The sequence below is a fragment of the Schistocerca gregaria genome, chromosome 2 (assembly GCF_023897955.1).
Source record: "Schistocerca gregaria isolate iqSchGreg1 chromosome 2, iqSchGreg1.2, whole genome shotgun sequence".
NCBI classification, from domain to species: domain Eukaryota; kingdom Metazoa; phylum Arthropoda; class Insecta; order Orthoptera; family Acrididae; genus Schistocerca; species Schistocerca gregaria.
This window is the reverse complement of record NC_064921.1, coordinates 789,834,159-789,852,997: the sequence shown is the minus strand read 5'-3', so window position 1 is coordinate 789,852,997 and position 18,839 is coordinate 789,834,159. Positions and strand designations below refer to the sequence as shown.

General features: G+C 43.0%; 3 non-coding genes across 3 annotated transcripts; 1 reads left to right on the top strand and 2 right to left on the bottom strand.

Moving 5' to 3' along the window:
• Positions 1-3,351: 3,351 nt before the first annotated feature.
• On the bottom strand, positions 3,352-3,426 carry Trnas-cga (transfer RNA serine (anticodon CGA)). Its single transcript has one exon. It is a non-coding gene; the product is annotated as a tRNA-Ser (tRNA).
• Positions 3,427-3,688: 262 nt separating this feature from the next.
• Trnas-cga (transfer RNA serine (anticodon CGA)) lies at positions 3,689-3,763 on the top strand. Its single transcript has one exon. It is a non-coding gene; the product is annotated as a tRNA-Ser (tRNA).
• A 13,380-nt stretch (positions 3,764-17,143) lies between these two features.
• Positions 17,144-17,218, bottom strand: Trnas-cga (transfer RNA serine (anticodon CGA)). The gene has a single exon. It is a non-coding gene; the product is annotated as a tRNA-Ser (tRNA).
• Between the last annotated feature and the right edge of the window lie 1,621 nt (positions 17,219-18,839).

Here is an 18,839-nt window from a genome sequence, read left to right as displayed (position 1 = left end):
GGCACACCATAAAATAAAAGAAGAAACTGCGGCGCCTGGGTGGCTTCGTGGATTCTGTTGTTGATCGACTCGTTATCAAAGCAGCAAATGACATTTCCAGAACTGGAATATATTTCTCGGATTCGGTTAAGGAAGCAGCTGAGAGGTTACCAGGGGACTGAGTGTAATTAATAGCTTCAGTGGCAAACAACATGGTAAAATCCCTGGAGGATGCTTTTGCGTCACACATGGCTCACTCATAAAAATTACTCTGTGTTTAAATTAGAAATTTTCGTTATTCTTGTTTGTAGTTAGAAAATATGTCAGGTGAGAACGAGATTATTTTATGCTTTCCGTCTGGTCAGCTAAGAAGCTTGCATTGGTGCTGGAGTTTTACCGAATATTACTTCATTCACTTTAAAAAGTAAATGACGTTAGAAACTATATTGTTTCTCTGCTCGTCTCTTTTTACGTCTAAACTGCAGCTGCTCACATCATTGCAGGTTAGCTGGACCAGCTAGCTGGCCAGTTCTGTCCAAGTGTAATGCGCTGGTAATGGTGTTGTCCCGCATTGTCACCCTGTGTGTGTCCTTGTAAAGGGGCATAAAACGCATCCATATGATCGTTCTTGACTGCCCTGGTCACAGCTGGACTTCCACTCCACGTGAAACGAAATCCAATGAGATTAAAGCAAACGCGGAAGAATACATGGTGTAATGTTTACATCAGGCGTATTCCTATGATGAACACGGTACAGTGACAGGAAAGCGCTTCTTTTAAATACCAATGTTTCGGGGACGTCTCTTAAATGTGTGCTTATTGTGTTTCGTTTTATCTTTTGTTATTACTGTTTTTAACTAACAGTGCAGGAAGGCATCTACCATATATTTGAAAACTTGACTCGACTTGAAAACGGAAGAATTTATTTAAATAAAAATCTTGGCGGGAGTGGAATATGGACAGCGATTTGTTTCCTGCGAAAAGACATCAAAACGGTCGAACTGTGATGAATACGAAGCAAACGAGCCCACTGGACAAAACACTACAGTAGTCTGCAAAACGTAAGGAGAGGAAAATAACTTCAGCATGAGCTTCTACCGCCATGTGACATAACTCGATGAAACTTGGACCATACACAGAAAAAAAAACTGGTACAGAATAGTACAGTAGGAAAGAAATGACCCTTGTTCGAAGGCAAAAATTACGCTTATGTCACTGCGAGTTACGATTGTTCCCTGGACGTTACTAAAGGAGATAGATGGTTCTTAACATGGTGTGTGATTACGATGGACGGCAATGCGTTCTCTGCAACGGGCTGCTACTCTGGCCACAGTATTGCTACGGAGTTCTTGTAATAGGTCGTTCCATTGCTCCACAACGGATGGAAGATCGTTGGTCGACGTCGACATGGTGCAATACTTATCCCCGACGAATCACACACTTGCTCACAGGGATTTAAGTCGATGGAATGCAGAGGCTAGTCCATAAATCGAATATGCCCTCGTTTGAAAAGCTCAAAGGACTGCTCAATCCGATCGCGCATTGTCATCGACAAAACTGGAATCGCCTCAGATGCACAGTACAGTGGCACAATAACGTTGACTCTTGAGAGCACCGTCCTCAAAGGTATGAAGGTCAGTACGCACAAGCACCATATGCCTTCCGAAGTCACAGTACCGGGGGCACCAGAACCATCATGTTCCACACTGTTTCCACCTCTTGCCATATGAACGTACGTTATGCGCCCAGGAACACTGTCAGACTTTCGTTTTGGTGGTCCAGTGGTTATGCTTTTGGAACGCATAACAAGGCATGGGCATACGCACTTGAAAATCTGTAAACATGGTACAGTCACCTGTAAAAATGTTTTGACGCTGCACTCCATCACGATGTGCTTATTTTCAGAGGTGCATTTAGCCCTCACTTAATTTTACTGGACGACAGTGTGCGACCGCATCTACACTACTGGCCATTAAAATTGCTACACCACGAAGATGACGTGCGACAGACGCGAAATTTAACCGACAGGAAGAAGATTCTGTGACATGCAAATGATTATCTTTTCATATTATTCACACAAGGTTGGTGCCTGTGGCGACCCCTACCTAGTTCTGACATGAAAAATGTTTCCAACCGATTTCTCACACACAAACAGCAGTTGACCGGCGCTGCCTGGTGAAACGTTGTTGTGATGCCTCGTGTAAGGAGGAGAAATGCGTACCATAACGTTTTCGACTTTGATAAAGGTTGGATTGTCGCCAATCGCGATTGCGGTTTATCGTATCACCACATTGCTGCATATGGAATCGGTGGGTTCAGGAGGGTAATACGGAACTCCGTGCTGGGTCCCAACGGCTTCGTATCACTAGCAGCTCGATGACAGGCATCTTATTCGCATGGCTGTAACGGATCGTGCAGCCACGTCTCGATCGCTGAGTGAACAGATGGGGACTTTTGCAAGACAACAATCATCTGCACGAACAGTTCGAAGACGTTTGCAGCAGCATGGACTATCAGCGCGGAGATCATGGCTGCGGTTACCCTTGACGATGCATCACAGACAGGAGCGCCTGCGATGTACTTAAGGGGGTAGGACGTGAAACGGGCTGACTAGGAACAAGAGAGGCACCATAGGACATTTTAAATCGCACTGCCTATACTTTTACAAATAAATTCATAAAACGTTGTCAGCGTGACCAGGAAGGATTCAGGGGATTCACATTCACAACAGAGGAAGTTCAAAAACATAACAAAACAAATTTTTTTAGATGTGAAATTTCATGATTTTTTTCACTTATTGTTGGCTGCATTTGTTGCTGTAGGTACACTTTTCTTCATAAGTAAGAGAGATTCTTCGATGAATTTTGCACAGCATACAAACCATACTTACAGGTGTATGAAACTATAGAGTTTCCCAAATCTGTTAAAAACTGAGATAATTAACTATAAAATTCGTGTTTTCTCTAAACAGAAGTTTAACACGAAACAGCCCATTCATTTTAACAAAGATTAAATAAATTCTATAGTTTCATACACCTGTAAGTATGAAACTTCCTGGCAGATTAAAACTGTGTGCCCGACTGAGACTCGAACTCGGTACCTTTGCCTTTCGCGGACTAGTGCTCTACCAACTGAGCTACCGAAGCACGACTCACGTCCAGTACTCACAGCTTTACTTCTGCCAGTATCCGTCTCCTACCTTCCAAACTTTGCAGAAGCTCTTCTGCGAACCTTGCAGAACTAGCACTCCTGAAAGAAAGGATATAGCGGAGACATGGCTTAGCCACAGCCTGGGGGATGTTTCCAGAATGAGATTTTCACTCTGCAGCGGAGTGTGCGCTGATACGAAACTTCCTGGCAGATTAAAACCGTGTGCCCGACCGAGACTCGAACTCGGGACCTTTGCCTTTCGCGGGCAACTGCTCTACCAACTGAGCTACCGAAGCACGACTCACGTCCAGTACTCACAGCTTTACTTCTGCCAGTATCCGTCTCCTACCTTCCAAACTTTACAGAAGCTCTTCTGCGAACCTTGCAGAACTAGCACTCCTGAAAGAAAGGATATAGCGGAGTCATGGCTTAGCCACAGCCTGGGGGATGTTTCCAGAATGAGATTTTCACTCTGCAGCTCAGAAGAGCTTCTGTAAAGTTTGGAAGGTAGGAGACGGATACTGGCAGAAGTAAAGCTGTGAGTACTGGACGTGAGTGGTGCTTCGGTAGCTCAGTTGGTAGAGCAGTTGCCCGCGAAAGGCAAAGGTCCCGAGTTCGAGTCTCGGTCGGGCACACAGTTTTAATCTGCCAGGAAGTTTTGTATCAGCGCACACTCCGCTGCAGAGTGAAAATCTCATTCTGGAAACATCCCCCAGGCTGTGGCTAAGCCATGTCTCCGCTATATCCTTTCTTTCAGGAGTGCTAGTTCTGAAAGGTTCGCAGAAGAGCTTCTGTAAAGTTTGGAAGGTAGGAGACGGATACTGGCAGAAGTAAAGCTGTGAGTACTGGACGTGAGTCGTGCTTCGGTAGCTCAGTTGGTAGAGCACTTGCCCCCGAAAGGCAAAGGTACCGAGTTCGAGTCTCGGTCGGGCACACAGTTTTAATCTGCCAGGAAGTTTCGTATCAGCGCACACTCCGCTGCAGAGTGAAAATCTCATTCTGGAAACCTGTAAGTATGGTTTGTGAGCTGTGCAAAATTCATCGAAGAATCTCTCTTACTTATGAAGAAAAGTGTACCTATAGCAACAAATGCAGCCAACAGTAAGTGAAAAAAATCATGAAATTTCACATTTAAAAATTTTTATTTTTTGTGTTTTTGAACTTCTGGTCATGCTGACAAAGTTTTATGAATTTATTTGTAAATATATAGGCAGTGCAAATTAAAGTGTCCTGTGGTGCCTCTCCTTCTCGAAGTCGGCTCGTTTGACTTCGTACCTCCCTTAACGACGAACCTGAGTGCACGAATGGCAGAACGTCATTTTTTCGGATGAATCCAGGTTCTGTTTACAGCATCATGATGGTCGCATCCGTGTTTGTCGAGATCACGGTGAACGCACATTGGAAGCTTGTATTCGTCATCGCCATACTGGCGTATCACCCGGCATGATGGTATGGGGTGCCATTGGTTACACGTCTCGGTGACCTCTTGTTCATATTGACGGCACTTTGAACAGTGGACGTTACATTTCACATGTGTTACGACCTATGGCTCTGTCCTTCATTCGATCCCTGTGAATCCATACATTTCAGCAGTATACTGCACGACCGCATGTTGCAGGTCCTGTACGGGCGTTTCCGGATATAGAAAATGTTAGACTGTTGCCCTGGCCAGCACATTCTCCAGATTTCTCACCAATTGAAAACGTCTGGTGAATGGTGGGCGAGCAAGTGGCTCGTCACAATACGCCAGTCACTTCTTTTGATGAACTGTGGTATCGTGTTGAAACTGCATGGGCAGCTGTACCTGTACACGCCATCCAAGCTCTGTTTGACTCAATGCTGAGGCGTATCAAGGCCGTTATTATGGCCAGAGGTGGTTGTTCTGGATACTGATTTCTCAGGATCTATGCTCCCAAATTGGGTGAAAATGTAATCACATGTCAGTTCTAGTATAATATATTCGTTCAATGAATACCCGTTTATCATCTGCGTTTCTTTTTCGTGTAGCAATTTTAATGGCCGGTAGTTAACAGAGGAGATAGAGAAGCTCTTGGAACTAGAAGATAATCTGAAAATGAACTGGCCTGGCCGTTCCCTCGACTTAAATCCCATCGAGCACTTGCACCAACGGCCAGCTATCAGTTGCCAAGTGCGCTAGTGGAGAAATGGAACTTCCTAAACAAGAACTCCGTAGCAACACTAAGGAAAGCATGGCAATTCATTGCAGAGGATTTACTGCCTTCGTCGCAATCACACATCCCATTAAGAACAACGTCTCGCCTTTTGCAACGTTTAGGGGGCGCGTATGGCTCGCGGTGGTATTAGTGTGATGCTTCCGAACTCTTTATGAAAATTTTTAACATGGTGCAGCAGAGTCAGCGATTGTAAAATGTAATTATATTAAATTTCAGCCTCCAGTTGCATAGGCAAGGGACTTTAGATAGGTTTCGGGTATAATAATGTAGCTGTATTCAGAAATGTCACAATATAAAATTACGAGTCACTACTCAGCGCTCGCGTACCACCTATCTAGCGAGTTTGTGCGGCGTATCGGCAAAACATTAGTAGAAGTGACGCAGTCTTATCACTGTGTACTGTAGTACTATCATTTTAAGTTTGATAAGGCCAATATCTGACATGTTTTAATTTTAAATTTATATTGTGACATTTCTGAAGAAGGCTACATTATTATAGCCGCAACCATGGTAAAGTTTTTTGCTTATGCAACTGGAGACTGAAATTGTATATAATCTTTATGGGAATTCTTAAGGTTTTTTAAATAAAACAAACGATATTAACAGAATGAGAGTTTCACTCTGCCAGGAAGTATCAAACGATATTAACATTCTACAGTTTTAGTCTTCATGTCTACTTAGTTATTTCTGACCATGGTCACGCTAGCGTTGAATACATTTGTCCCAACGAGAGTCCTATTTGTTGATACCGTCACTACAGAATATTTGACTTTGTTGACGGAGCCACAACCTCACCTCTGCTGCCCTGCTTCAACACTATTAAAGTGTAGTCCTCGAATGTGTTCTTTAAGTTTTGGAAACAGATGATAATCAGCATGGGTGGAGTCGGGACTGTGTCGTGGATTGCCCGCATCTCGTGGTAGTGCGGTAGCGTTCTCGCTTCCCACGCCCGGGTTCCCGGGTTCGATTCCCGGTGGGGTCAGGGGTTTTCTCTGCCTCGTGGTGGCTGGGTGTTGTGTGATGTCCTTAGGTTAGTTATGTTTAAGTAATTCTAAGTTCTAGGGGACAGATGACCATATATGTTAAGTCCCATAGTGCTCAGAGCCATTTGAACCATTTTTTTTTTTTGTGTCGTGGATTATCGAGGACAGTGAAGCCAAGGCGTCGGATTGCTATAGATGTCGCAGCGCCTGCGTGTGGCCTGGCATTGTCATGGTGAAGCAGCGAGTGCTGCATGTGTGGAAGAACCCTTCGAATCATGCCTTTCAGTTTTCTAATTGTCTCGGAGTACGTTGCATAGTTTACAGTGGTGTTGTTTACCTTTACATATGATTTCCGAATGTACCAAACCCTGAACATCCCAGAACACTGTGAGGATGACCTTGTCTGCTGATTGGACGTTTTTGAAGTTTTTTGGCGTCTTTGATCCATTGTGATGCAAATCCGTTGTTTCTCTCTTGTTTTCGCGACGAAATGGTGAAACCAGTTATCATCAATTGTCACAATATTATTAAGGAAATCATCAACCTCACGCTCAAAATGGAAAACAAATTGTTGACAGATGTCCAGTCTCCTTTGTTTGATATCTGTAGTCAGCATCTGAGGCACATACTGTGCACGTAGTTTCCTACCACGGTTCTGCAATGATGGCCTGCACCGCACGCGCTCTGGCGACTTGAGATACTTACCTGAGAGCTGCATCTGCTTTATTCGACGATCAGGGAAGATGATTCCATCAGCGCGATACTAATGAGTCAGGTCGGTTTCCGTACGCAGTCGGCCACTCCGAGTTCCGTCACACACGTTGATGATGATGCTTGGTTTGTGGGGCACTCAACTGCGCGGTCATCAGCGGCCGTACAAATTCCCAACCTCTGCTCAGCCCAATCTCCCCACTTTCATCAATAATGATGAAATGATGGGAACAACACAAACACCCAGTCATCTCGAGGCAGGTGAAAATCCCTGAGCCCGCCGAAAATCGAGCCCGGGATCCCGTGCTCGTGAAGCGAGACCGCGACCGCGAGACCACAAGCTGCGGACACACACACGTTAAGGTTAATATCACTGCTTCATTACGAGCACGGACAACCAACTGTGAATATTACTGATGTGGATAAGTTCATCACCGTACATTGTTATTCTATAGATTTCAATTGGAGGCACGTTTTGTGCGGTCAGAAACTCGATTACTGCATGCTGTTCCTCGTGCACCGTCATAGCTACGTGACTTGTTATGTTACATTATGACACACGCTACAATTCGCTCTCTTGTGTTAGCGAAAAGGAAAAATCAACTGAGTAATATTCATGGCAGGTTTTAGCTCGTCGCCGTAGAACTGGCTATGTGCCCCTCGTCTGCTGATGTAATTTATCGCAGTGCAGTAGTGCGTATGTCAGTAGGCAATACGGAGTCAGCGTAGCAAGGTTGTTCTACGTCTGAACGTGACAGAAAGGCGGAAAGGAGCTGTTGTGTTTGTGCCTGTCATTGAACACAGCGTAATAGAAATGTTCAATTTGTTGGTTTACTGACGCTGACTCTCCAACGTGTCTACAAGGAATGGTGTACCGCTCGCAGCCAAGTAACATGCTGGAGCAACAGCTGTCGTAAAAATATCGCGGTCGATAGACTCGGAGAAGTGTGTCACGTCTTGTGAATTGCAGTTTGAAACGCGACAGGAGTTTCTGCTGTCAGTGTATATACGTTCGTCTAAAGCTGTTTCCGAATGAACATTGCGAAAGGTACTGTATAAATGGACGTTTGGGAGTCGGATACTTCGCGAAGACCATTGCTCACAGCGGCAGGTACATATTCACGCTTTCAGTGGACCAAACAACAAACAAAATTGACAGTAGCTGACTGTAGAAGAGCAGTGGGTTTCGACAGGTCGCCTGCCTTGTTTCCAAATGATGCAAGCCATCGAATGGGCCGGCGGTACAATGAGGTGTTTAAAGGACAGTGGGCGAAGTGTGTTGTTCAGGCTGGAAGTGGTTGTGAGTTGTTTTGGGGATATTTGTGGCACTATGGCTTCAGCCCATTTATTCAGATTAAGGGGAGTATAAACCGCTAAGTTTGTTTCAATATTCTTCGTGACTAAGTGTTACGGTTACTTCCACATCTTCATCGCAGAGTCGCTGTGGACGCTACACACATACACGCCACACACATACACCAGTTCCATTAGCACTGTTCATGTTAAATTACAAACTGCAGTGCAGTCTCTTGGCCAGTGGCAGTGTTACGATGGTTGCAGTTTCAGCAACAGCCGTAGAGAAGATCAAAGTACTGGGATCACTTCAGCCCGTGTCCTCGCCTTCAATGCAACATCATGTGACTGACACTAGTCAGAAAATGGTGGTGGAGCAGCGAGACATCAGTTACTTTTTGTTAAGTTTTGTGCTAGTGGGCGAGAACTCGTCGTGTTTATCCCGAATACCTCCATGTCTATGCCCCAGCCCACAAAGCGAAGCCTGTGCGTGAGTTTTTGGCCAACGAACGCATCACAGCACTGGATCATCTGCCGTATTCACTAAATTTGTTCCCAGCCGACTCCAAGTTATTCCCCAAATTGAAGGTGACAACAAAAGGACATCGGCGCATCCAAAAGAGGACTATAGTCACTATTTCAAAACACTTTCAAAACGAGTTCAGCTGTGTACTGATTCAGGGACAGGCAATTGCGAATAAATACAGTGATTCTGTGAACATAACCCATGATTTTTATTTTTCATACCCACTTTCCTAACGGATGTGGAACTCAGTGTGTACGTTCCTGATTTGACTAACCCTTATGCATGTTGTCGCTCCCATCTGGTCCGCTATTTCTTGCGGCTCAATCACATAAAAAATATGTGGACTATTTGGAAGAGCGGATGAAACTTTGCGCTACGTCCCCGCTGGTCGGTAGCTCTACGGGGTATAATCATCGACAAGCAGCTACAGCAGGATGTGCCGTACATGAATGAAATTGTCGACTCTCTTCCTCAACGTACTGCAGCCATTATCAAGGTTGGAAGCGATGCGTTAGCGTGGTCTGGTCTGGGGAAAGGGGGTGGTAGGGGACGGGTATCTGGCTATTTGTTAGTCCAGTGTGGTTATCACGAGCGACTGGATGTTAGAAATAGGACATTGTAGTGCCTGTGTCATTCTGACTACATGGATGCATGCATGTACGAAGGAACCTTGCAACTTAATCCGAATCAAGGAGGCACTACAATTACGTATGAATGCGAAGACACTCGGCAAACGACTTTGACGTAAAACGTCTGACCTGAACGGGATGTATACATAATGGATGTACAAGTATATGTTGTAGACGCATGGCTGACGACATATGGAAGTTTTGGTTTGGCCGTGAATTGTTTACGGATAGCGAAATTGTAAGCTGACCGCTCGCGATAAGTTGGAAACTCGGTTTCGAATCCCGGTCCGGCATAAATTTTTACTGCCAGCATTCTATTCTGAACCTGATGGTAGTCCTTATTCACAATTGCGAATTCATTTGATGGGGATGCTAGAAAAGTTGTTAGAGCTATGAAAGGTGCCCACTGATATTTATGATGAATATAGAAGTGAATAACTGCAGAGTTGGCTGCAGAAAATTGATGTGTAATACTAAGAAAGACACGGTTTGCGATTTTCTCCTTGTACGATTAGTTTCCTCACTTTTTAAGAAGCGTTAGTTACGAAATTCTTACACAACATTTGAACAATGACTTCAAACTGCCTGTTTTGCTGTGGCTGGTGAATAAAGTGCTAGATTTTGATGAGAATTGTATTCATAATGTCCTGATAAGTGTCTTAATGTTAGTGGAAGCTATTAGGTTAAAGTACGGTCTTTTATGTAATAGTGAAATTGTCGTAAAAGCTTTGTTTGTTTGATCGTAAAGAAACACAAACTCAAAACGCACCTCTTATAGCTAGAAGGAAACAACACTGTGCATTACTCTGGAAGCATTCTAATATCTTAATATCTTTTACTTTAGTTGCTGATATTTGAAATATTCGTAGCTGTCAGTTCAATCTAATAATGTTTTCGTGGGGTTTGTTCTCTTAGATATTATATAATCCTTTCCGTGAATTATTCTGATTAGCCCTTCAAGTCATTGTCGTTAGCTGGAGAAAAGCTACGCTATATCCAAGGCGCGCGCTAGTTCTGCAGTTTATGTTCACCGTAATTGGTAGAATTAGGTAGGGGAGAAAAATCATCACCAAAGTCAGGGCCTGTAGCCGACTAAAAACCGCAAAAATCCCATGCCAAGACCTGATAACCAGAGTGGAAAATATTTTCAGCTGTAAATTAGAAACGTCATCTCCATTTTAGCATAAGTCTCACAATGTACCTCAAGTGGGGCATTTATTCCTCTTCTGTAATATAATTACAATCACAGCTGACAAAATGGCATACAAAGCCAGAATGATTTTGGACATCTCAAAGCTATATCTGGTTTTCACACTGCTCACCCAAGGAATCTCACCTCTGTTAATGGTGATCAATGACAACCAAAGATGGCAGCCACATGAACAATTGCAGAGACTGTGAAAGTTCGTTATCTCACCAACACTAATAACTCTGGACGGAGACTTATGAACTGAAACATTCTATACTACACAGCCCTCCATGGGAGCAAAAACTTTTAACTTGCGAAAGCTACTGCTGACATTTCTTGCATGTAATTTAACAGATGAAGGCCAGATCAGGTTATCATTATTCTTTGATAAGAACACGTAGTAAGTCTCATGAGCACACATGTTTAATTATTCTACGTTGAATTTATGCAGTATACTTAGTACTGACAACACTGCTTTCAAATGGTTCAAATGGCTCTGAGCACTATGGGACTTAACTGCTGAGGTCATCAGTCCCCTAGAACTTAGAACTACTTAAACCTAAATAACTTAAGGACATCACACACATTCATGCCCGAGGCAGGATTCGAACCTGCGACCGTAGCGGTCTCGCTGCTCCAGACTGTAGCGCCTAGCGACGGCCGGAGTGACCGAGCGGTTCTCGGCGTTACAGCCTGGAGCCGCGAGACCGCTACGGTTGCAGGTTCGAATCCTACCTCGGGCATGGATGTGTGTGATGTCCTTAGGTTAGCTAAGTTTAAGTAGTTCTACGTTCTAGGGGACTGATGACCACAGCAGTTAAGACCCATAGTGCTCGGAGCCATTTGAACCATTTCTAGGGCCTAGAAAATTAAATATTAGTTGGTGAAGTTACTTTCATTAATATTTCCCTTTGAATAGCACATAGGATACCAAAGGATACAGGGCACTCTGAGCTGTGTGTAGCAGTCACCAATACTGCACGTACTAGTAATCATACAAAGCAAAAATTGTACAAAACTAACACAAATAAGAGCTACACTCAAGATTGTTACTTGGATCAACAATGAAATGTTAATGCAAGAAATGCAGAACTAAAATTAGCCAGGAGGGGCTCTGAATTAACTGACATAAATATCACAAATAAAATTAAATATTACCAGAGTTATACTGCTTATACTCTCATTTATAGAAATGCATCAGATTTCCTTGGTAGCAATAATATTACAATTATCTTTCTAATATGAGGAGAATATGGTGAGGACCCATAAACTGATATTGTATTACTAGTAACACTCTATGGTTATTTCAGTAGCAAAATTCAGTTCAACTAATTTTAATCCTTTGATTCACTTGAAATAGTTTGTGTTTTTACGCTTTCAAAGGCAAATTATTCAGTATTTAGCTCAATTAACTTCAAAAACTCGCTCATGATAGTAATCAAAGCTAAATTAAGTTTCAAATGAGTATAACGTATTTGCTTTTCTCATCACCTGGAAGCAGATATTTTAGACAGTAACATTTACACAGTCTGGCACTGAATATTTGCAAAACGATACTTAGCAATAAGTTCAGAGTATTTTAGTAAAATTCTAACTATCTTCACTTTTAATAATCCTTGCGCATCTGACAAATATAAATGAACAATAACAGTGCATTTGAAACAGGATAATCGGTTTTATAAATACTTAGGAGGGATCCCTGCGTAGGTTCATGGTTAGGATAAAAGTTATTGTTCTAAACACATGTTTATAGCACTTGGATTATTATTAAAATCACACTCAGAAATTAACTGGTCCATGCTCTGATACATATCTGTGTGGATGAAGTTGGTGGAGCAGTGGTGAAGTAGTGGTGGCAAGCGACGTGGCGGCTAACTGTACTCACGGCTCTTGATGTTTGAATGCTCTACACAATTTCTTCTTGGCGACGGATTTTTAATGTGTTACAGCCATTCCTTATTGCCGAGAGTACCATGCAACAGCCAAATCCCCATCCGAGGCAAAATTTCTTGCAAAGCGGCTTCCAGTTGACTCTCTTGGCACCGTCGATGTGTACGGTGCAACGGCTAGGCACTGACTGCATACCGTTCACACCAAGGAGCTACCCAGTTCGATCGCCAAAACCACCTATTACATCGCTCCATGCCATTTCCGTTGCGGAGGGACTTCCCTACATCTTTTACATTTTACAATACAAGTGCCCTAAGCTTCAACCAGCTTCCAGTATACAATGGATTTCTTCCAAACATACACATATTGTAAAATTTCATTATTTTAAACATCATTTAGCTTTTTCGATATATACAGTACACTACTTTAAATTTAGTGTCACGAATCACTGACCTTAATCAAAATAGAATACACACTTCGTAATTACAGACACACAGTTACATAATATAAAACCTATTGTTAATCGATATAAGTGTTAGAAGTTCCAAAGAGAGCAGATTACGGGGGCCCGATTAGCTAGAGCAACAGTAACTAAGAAAGCCAAATTATTGAATCTTTCAAGAGCAACTCTTTTAGCAGTTATGTGAGCCTACACAGAGCATGGAAAGACATCATCGTGTAAACGTAATAGTAGCTGTAAATAAAAACTAATTGACAGACGTCATCGTACGCTATCATCAACTGTGTCAAAACAAAACAAAACTAAGGTGGCTAAAGTGACTGCAGACCTCAATATCTATCTTCGAGAGCACGTATCTATCGACACTGTCCGCCGAGAACTCCATAAAGCGATTATTCATGGTCGAGCTGCTATATCGAAGCCATTAATGACAGCAACCAACGCAAGAAGCGAAAAACATGGTGACAGGATCATAAATACTGGACGGCTGATCAACGGAAACACGTGATATGATTCGACGAGTTAACGTTTTCGTTGTTTTCAACATCGGTCCGGGTTCACGTCTGGAGAACCCAAAAGAACCCTACAATCCTGATTGCTTGATTCCAACGGTTAAGCATGGAGGTGGGAGTGTGATGGTGTAGGCAGCCGTATCATGGTATTCTGCTGTATTACGGCCGACGATTATGTGAACATTTTATGTGATCAGGTGCACCCCATGATTCAAATCTTATCGACAATAATGATGCCATATATCAGGACGATAATGCACCAATTCACACGGCAAGCACAGTAAAATCGTGGTATTAGGAACATGAAACCGAAATGCAGCGTCTTCCCTGACCAGCTCAGTCCCCAGACTTGAACATTTTCGAAGCCTTGTGGACGGTATTGGAGTGCAGACTCTGGAGCATATTTCCGCCTCCCGCGTCCATATAGGCGTTAGAACAGGTTCTACATCTACATCTACATCCATACTCCGCAAGCCACCTGACGGTGTGTGGCGGATGGTACCCTGAGTACCTGTTCCCCCTTCTATTCCAGTCTCGTATTGTTCGTGGAAAGAAGAATTGTCGGTATGCTTCTGTGTGGGCTCTAATCTCTCTCATTTTATCCTCATGGTCTCTTCGCAAGATATACGTAGGAGGGACCAATATACCGCTTGACTCTTCGGTGAAGGTATGTTCTCGAAACTTTAACAAAAGCCCGTACCGAGCTAATGAGCGTCTCTCCTGCAGTCTTCCACTGGAGTCTATCTATCATCTCCGTAACGCTTTCGCAATTACTAAATCATCCTGTAACGAAGCGCGCTGCTCTCCGTTGGATCTTCTCTATCTCTTCTATCAACCGTATCTGGTACGGATCCCTCACTCGTGAGCAGTATTCAAGCAGTGGGCGAACAAGCGTACTGTAACCTACTTCCTTTGTTTTCGAATTGCATTTCCTTAGGATTCTTCCAATGAATTTCAGACTGGCATCTACTTTACGGACGATCAACTTTATATGATCATTCCATTTTAAATCACTCCTAATGCGTACTCCCAGATAATTGATGGAATTAACTGCTTCCAGTTGCTAACCTGCTATTTTGTAGCTAATTGATAAGGTATCTATCTTTCTATGTATTCGGAGCACATTACACTTGTCTACATTGAGATTCAATTGCCATTCCCGGCACCATGCGTCAATTCGCTGCAGATCCTCCTGCAATTCAGTACAATTTTCCATTGTTACAACCTCTCGATACACCACAGCATCATCTGCAGAAAGCCTCAGTGAACTTCCGATGTCATCCACCAGGTCATTTATGTATATTGTGAATAGCAACGGTCCTACCACACTCCCCATCGGCACACCTGAAATCACTCTTACTTCGGAAGACTTCTCTCCATTGAGAATGACATGCTGCGTTCTGTTGTCTAGGAACTCCTCAATTCAATCACACAATTGGTCTGATAGTCCGTATGCTCTTACTTTGTTCATTAAACGACTGTGGGGAACTGTATCGAACACCTTGCGGAAGTCAAGAAACACGGCTTCTACCTGTGAACCCGTGTGTATGGCCCTCTGAGTTCCGTGGACGAATAGCGCGAGCTGGGTTTCACACACCGTCCTTTTAGAAACCCATGCTGATTCCTACAGAGTGGATTTCTAGTCTCCAGAAAAGTCATTATACTCGAACATAATACGTGTTCCAAAAATCTACAACTGATTGACGTTAGAGATATACGTCTATAGTTCTGCACATCTGCTCGACGTCCCTTATTGAAAACGGGAATGACCTGTGCCCTTTTCCAATCCTTTCGAATGCTACGCTCTTCTAGAGACCTACGGTACACCGCTGCAAGAAGGGAGGCAAGTTTCTTCGCGTACTCTGTGTAAAATCGAACTGGTATCCCATCAGGTCCAGCGGCCTTTCCTCTATTGAGCGATTTAAATGTTTCTCTATCGCTCTGTCGTCTATTTCGATATCTACCATTTTGTCATCTGTGCGACAATCTAGAGAAGGAACTACAGTGCAGTCTTCCTCTGTGAAACAGCTTTGGAAAAAGACATTTAGTATTTCGGCCTTTAGTCTGTCATCCTCTGTTTCAGTATCATTTTGGTCACAGTGTCTGGACTTTGTTTTTTTTGATCCACCTACCGCTTTGACATCAGACCAAAATTTCTTAGGATTTTTTGCCAAATCAGTACATAGAACTTTACTTTCGAAATCATTGAACGCCTCTCGCATAGCCCTCCTCACACTACATCGCTATAAACACGCCTCCCCTTTCACTGTCCAGCCTGTCTCTGCGGTATACATTCCTACCTGAGTTTAGGATTTCATTACTGTTTACGTCTGGTTTTAGCCAACTTTCTGTCCCTAGTACTATGTGTGCGTTGTGACCGTTTATTAATGAGAGCAGTTCTGGGACCTTTCTATAGACGCTCCTTCAGTTTACTATTAGCACATTAATATTGTTATTCCCTGTTGAATTTTGCCTACTCCTACCTTGCCGCGTCTCAGGAGGCGTCTTGTGGGCCTAGGGAGGGAATTCTCTAACCTAAAAAACCCCCATGTGCACTCCACACGTACTCCACCACCCTTGTAGCCGCTTCCGGCGTCTAGTGCACGCCTGACCAATTCAGGAGGACCCTACATTTCTCCATCCGATAGCGGAGGTCGAGAAATTTGCACCCCTGATCTCCGCAGAATCGTCTGAGCCTCTGGTTTAAGCCTTCCACTCGGTTCCAAACCAGAGGACCGCGATCGGTTCTGGGAACGATACTACAAATAGTTCTGACAGAAGAGTGGCATAACATTCCACTGGAGACTATACAGTATTCCAAGAAGAATCGCAGCTGTATTACGGGAAAATGGGGATCGAACCCCTTATTAATAAACCATTTCCAAGTAAGTACAGGTGTTCTTATTATATAACGTAACTATTCTTCAATCTGCTTAGAACACATATTTCTTTTAGTCTTTATGGGGGTGCAGTCCCCTTATTCGGTGGATATCTGGATAAGCTAGGAAATAAGCGCCTGTATTAGGAATGATTTCTATTCTGAAAGGTCCCCATAAAGCAGTAGCTATTTCTTGATTCTTCGGAGAAACAAAGCAGATTGAGGACGGCATCGCAATCTCAAACTTTTGCCCCTTCTTGATATTACAGTCATAATGTCCCTTGCTTTGACGTGCTTTTGCACTCAAGGTGACCATAGCTTCATAGACTCGTTGTTTCACAGGGAACATAGTACAGAATACTTGGCAGTTTATCCACCTACCCGTTTCTTTCAGTTTTCTTGAACATCAATTCGGCAGTTGTGTAATTAACTGACGAATTATTGTGTATTTTCCACTGGGGCATTCGTTTAACTTTTTGGTTAGCTACAGGTCTCCTCTCCCATAGAACAGACCAAAAACTCTGACAGTATGTAACATGCGGTGCAACATCCAGATGGCTTACATTGCCTCGTATCGTACCTGATTTCCCTTCACTGTACTTACGAGAATGCATTGGATTCTAAGTCATTAAGTGGAATTTGGTCACACTGAACATAATGTTTATAGTTATAGGTGATGGTCTTCTGAATATGTCGGTACCCTTAGCCATCCATTTAATCGTTGAAACTTCCTGGCAGATTAAAACTGTGTATCGGACCGAGACTCGAACTCGGGACCTTTGCCTTTCGGAGGCAAGTGCTCTACCAACTGAGCTACCCAAGCACGACTCACGCCCCGTCCTCACACCTTCACTTCTGCCATTCTGGAAACATTTAATCGTTGTTACCTGTCAGTATTTGCTATGGGCTTTCTCTTTACTCAATAAATTTACTAAAACTGAAATTCTTTCACAAGCAAGGTGGAACTTCCCTGGAAAACAGTCAACTGTTGCACCCTTGTTCGTCAATAGGTCAAGCCCTAAAATATAATCCATGACCAAACTCAGAACGACAATTGATGCATTTTCTAGCTTGTCATTCGGCTGTGTCTGCACTCCTAATTGAGTGAGCATCTTCCTACAGCTTCAGAAATATGATTGTTTGTTAAGGTTGGCATCTGGTTTCCGTCCAAAACCTGCATTTCCTCAGTTCCAGCATGAACTACAAGCTCTGGCACGGACACATTACTAAATTAGAAAAGATTAGCATTTTATGTTAGCTGGTTTCTTATATCTATTCCATCATTGTACCTTAACTTCTTGATTTCATGGCAACAACTTCTTGCTCTATCCAGATCTGACACTTTAGGGCAATAGGTAGTTGCATTTAGTTTACTGAAAATTAAGGTGCAGTATGACTATTACCGTCTAATATTTCTGATTTCTCCAGTTCGTGTTTTTAGACGGTAACCGTTGACAACCCTGCCACTGTTAGCACTTTGGATGTGATAGCCTGCGTTGTACTCTTGCTCGTGTTCCTGGTTTCTGTATCAATTCCAATTGTTACTATTGTCACCACAGTTAATGTCACTACCACCGATGATTTTCAGACTGATTGTGGAAAGTGTTTGGTTGGTTATATTTCTGTTTCCATTTTAATTTCCAATTCCAACAGACTGACTGATGGCCTACGTCGTTATTGCCTTTAGGTCTTCATGAAAGACATAAGTCATGTCTAGTACCAGAAGGAAATCTTCACGAACCACCTTCTACCTGATTTGAGTTAGCTACTTGGTCATTAATGTTCGCAAGATACCTAGGTGTTAGATAAGTTCATTCCAGTGTCTGGTCTTGCTAATGTATTTTTCGAAATACACTTTCTGACTACTTTGTCTGAAAATTTAAGGTCAAACACTTTTTTTTTAATCTCTCTTGAATCCTGCTGGGCCAGTATTTCGCAGAACATGCTTTTTCAGTTGTTTATGTTTGGCCCAGGACTCAGTGGCCTCAGCTGCACAGGAAGCAGCGCCTCCTTCAAGAAACTGTTTCACGTAGCATTTCTCTTTTATCTTGGCCCACGAACAAGATACTGTACCTCTAAAAGCTTGTCTGAACATCATAGTTTGAACGCTCTATTTATCTGGGATAACGATTTGGAAATGTTTATATTTAATCAGTTTTTCTTCTAACATAATCGTAACATAATCCATCATCACCTGCTGTTTACTTTGCATATGAAGAGATGGGTTCACGTTAAGATCTACCTCGTGACATTCTGACACTGGAGCCAGGGTTTGTATATTTGGATTCATAGACATTTGCCTAGTTATCTTGGAGTGCTTCCTCCATATCAGCGAAGCCCATATTTACAACAACAACAAAAAATGGTTCAAATGGCTCTAAGCACTATGGGACTTAACATCTGAGGTCATCAGTCCCGTAGACTTAGAACTACTTAAACGTAAC